The sequence below is a fragment of the Notamacropus eugenii genome, chromosome 1 (assembly GCF_028372415.1).
Source record: "Notamacropus eugenii isolate mMacEug1 chromosome 1, mMacEug1.pri_v2, whole genome shotgun sequence".
In the NCBI taxonomy this organism is placed as follows: Eukaryota; Metazoa; Chordata; class Mammalia; order Diprotodontia; family Macropodidae; genus Notamacropus; species Notamacropus eugenii.
This window is the reverse complement of record NC_092872.1, coordinates 88,358,398-88,362,026: the sequence shown is the minus strand read 5'-3', so window position 1 is coordinate 88,362,026 and position 3,629 is coordinate 88,358,398. Positions and strand designations below refer to the sequence as shown.

General features: G+C 38.4%; 1 pseudogene; it reads left to right on the top strand.

Annotated features, from left to right (window-relative positions):
* The first annotated feature begins 2,346 nt into the window (after window positions 1–2,346).
* LOC140523381 (proteasome subunit alpha type-6 pseudogene) lies at window positions 2,347–3,205 on the top strand (annotated as a pseudogene).
* Window positions 3,206–3,629: the final 424 nt, after the last annotated feature.

Below are 3,629 nucleotides of genomic sequence, written 5' to 3'. Positions count from 1 at the left end.
CTTTGGCATCTAGTACCTTTATCTGTACTCCTATTTAGAGGAAAAAGGGATCTGATAACCTTATTTACTCTAAAATGTTAATTGAGCCCATAGCTGCTAGTGCCCTACCTCCCAAACATCTTGAATTTAAGCATTTTCTATTTATTTGTATCTATTCTCTTCTTAATTTGCTCTCTTTGTACTTATATATGTAAATTTTGTGTCCCTCATTAGAATATAAGCTCCTTGAGGATAGGTATTGTTGCATTGTTTTTATTTGCATCCCCGGTGCCTACTACAGTGCCTGGAACATAGTAGGAACTTAATAAAGGCTTGTCGATTGACTGTTGGTTCAATGTGTTGATTCACTTTTTTATCCTTCCCAATAAAATGATCTTCTACTCTTTCCAATGGTCAACAATATTTTATTTCTTGGTGTGTTTTAACCCAAAGAACATGCTTCTTGCCTACCCTCTGATTTATATAGTCAAGACAAGGAGAAGCCTGACCAACCTCCTCATAACAACCAGAAAAAAATAGAGAGCCAAGAACAAGAATACACAGGAAGAGACATAGGATGGAGAGACACACAAATGTTCACATTAATAGACTCAAAGTTGACCCTATCCTTTGGAAAAATAAGTAGATTAGTTGCATAGTTGGATTTAAGGAGTATTAAAGGAGTATTAAAAGTAGCAAAATATCTCCCTTTCCTCTTTTCTTACCAGGTTTGTCATGAAACCTGAAATTCCTGCGATTAATCATTGCAATTCTCACCATTGCTCACTGCTGAAGTTAAGGAATTGTTTCTAAAAGGCATTGTTAAAATGCAAATATTATCATGGAAGGGAAATGGTTCTTCAAGGTAAGTAAGAAAAGTTTTGACTATTGTTGGTATGTTTTCTGGGTGTGATATAGACTTTGTAACAAAAGAACTGAAAATGTAGTCTCTCAGACCCTTTGGCTTAGAGCAGCCTCACAAAAGAATAGTCAATACTCTAAGGAAGAAGAAGCCAGACCAATGAACAAGCATTTCTTTAAGTGCTTTTTATACTACAGCCTATTTGTTAGATGAGGAACAAATGATAGTACCAGCATATGCCAGCAATGGGTTGGCAAAAAATCAGTAAATGGCAGTTTCTGAGGCAGTAAGCAATAACAGGAGATGTAGTGTCAACAGATGACAGATGTAGAGCTTAAGTGGAACAGATGGGGGAAGGGGAATTCTCTGTCCACAGTAAGCATTTGAGAGGTAGGATCAAAAATTAAGCCTACAAGGCACAGCCACTTTTCAGGAGATAGGGCCATGGAACATGTTTTAAAAACAGTGCAAAACTAACTCATCTCAGAACATGTAATGTCCACGGGATACTCCTTTATCAACTAGTGAAGGACACAATGTTCTTTATTGGACTGAGGAATAAAGACTTGTTCTATTGCTTTCATTCTGTTATTTATTTCACTGTTCTTTTCCAGAGACTGCTTTGCTATTTCAATCAAAAAATATCCCTGAAATTAGTAACAAATTCTCATCTTGATTTTTCACCTGAAGCATTGATGGGGCTAGTCTTGGGCAAAATTGTAAAGCATCCAAAATCAGTTTACCATATCTTTCTACTTCCCTTTAAATGCCCCCTCTACACTTCAGGAGTGGTCCAATGAACTTCCATTCAGTATCCCAAGTTCTCTGTACCTTTTTCTCTCCTTTCCCCATCAAAGCTTTCCTGTTCTGTGATACATTCCCTTAGGAATCTCATTCCTTGATAAGACACTGGCCCATCTGAGAAAATAACTATGAAAAACAAAGAAACTAATTATGGACAATGATATCTTAATGTGTCATCTTCTCAAGAACATATATGCAATTTAACAATAATTCTCAACTACCACAAAAGAAAGAAGTGACTAACGGAAAAATTAACTAGGGGGAGCAGAGGTAGGGAGGAAGGGATACATAATTTTATATAAAGGAAACTGGTGGGGGGGACACAAATTACACCTCATATCTAAATACCTGGCTTCACCTACCTTATCTGGGTATTGTAAGGAAAGGTCTTTGCAAACCTTAGAACAGTACATAAATGTGAATACGATAATAGCAAAAATGATGATGGAACACAGCGCCAGCTTGAATATTAGTATAAAACAATGTTTTCAGAAAGTACTTGTAGGTGGAACAAGTCTTCTCACAGAAGATAAGAAGAAGTAGAACTGGTTTGGAATTTGGTTGTCTGTCCAACATCTAAATCTTTTATTTTGGTCACGCACATCTGGCAAGAAAGACCTCTGGACTGGGTGTTGCATATCTGCCGTGGAAGGTGCGGCAGCATTAGTTAGCACCTAGCTAGAGAAAGTGAGCGGGCCAAGATGTCCTGGCCCTCCTGCGCTGGCTTTGATCGGCACATCACTATCTTCTCCCCAGAGGGTCGCCTGTACCAAGTAGAATATGCTTTTAAAGCTATTAACCAGGGTGGCCTCACATCAGTAGCTGTCCGAGGGAAAGACTGTGCAGTAATTGTCACGCAGAAGAAAGTACCGGACAAATTATTGGATTCAAGCACAGTGACTCACTTATTCAGAATAACTGAAAACATTGGCTGTGTGATAACAGGAATGACAGCTGACAGCAGGTCTCAGGTGCAAAGAGCTCGCTATGAGGCTGCAAATTGGAAATACAAGTATGGCTATGAGATTCCTGTGGATATGTTGTGTAAAAGGATTGCAGATATTTCTCAGGTCTACACACAGAATGCTGAAATGAGGCCCCTTGGCTGTTGCATGATACTGATTGGTGTTGATGAAGAACAAGGCCCTCAAGTATACAAATGCGATCCTGCAGGCTACCACTGTGGATTTCAGGCCACTGCAGCTGGAGTCAAACAAACTGAGTCAACCAGTTTTCTTGAAAAGAAAGTGAAGAAAAAATTTGACTGGACATTTGAACAGACAGTAGAGACAGCAATAACATGCCTGTCTACTGTTCTATCCATTGATTTCAAACCTTCAGAATTAGAAGTTGGGGTAGTTACAGTTGAAAATGCTAAATTCAGGATTCTCAGAGAATCGGAGATTGATACACACATTGTAGCTCTAGCTGAGAGGGATTAACACTGTAATTAAGTCTCCCTGACTATGTGCTGAACAGGATATTTGGCAAAAACCAACACATTCCTCAATGGCACTGGATTGAAAGACGAACCATATGCCCAATGAAGTGGATTTGACTCTGTATAAATAAAACGGAGGTTTTAGAAAAAAAAAGAAAGAAAGAAAGGAACACCTCTGGAGAGATAGTCTAATTCAGCCTGGCTAAAATGTCTAAAGACAGTCAACCCCCAAGAGACTGAGTTCCCTGGAGCAGCAACAAGAGAAACAGGTGTGAAAAGTGGAGGTAATGGAAGAACAGAAAACTATCTGAACTTTTGACCCTGGCAAAAATACTTGTGTGCTTGTGTATGTATATAATCTGTGTACATAAGTGCACATATGTATTATGTATGTATAAATGTGTGTATATCTATATACCTATAAATATCTATAGATATCTTGCCACCCATGGCTTCTCATCCATGTCTTCTCATAAATCCTCTGTGAAAGGAATACACTAAATAGACTTGAGACTTTCTGAGGTTTTTTTAATATGTTGATTG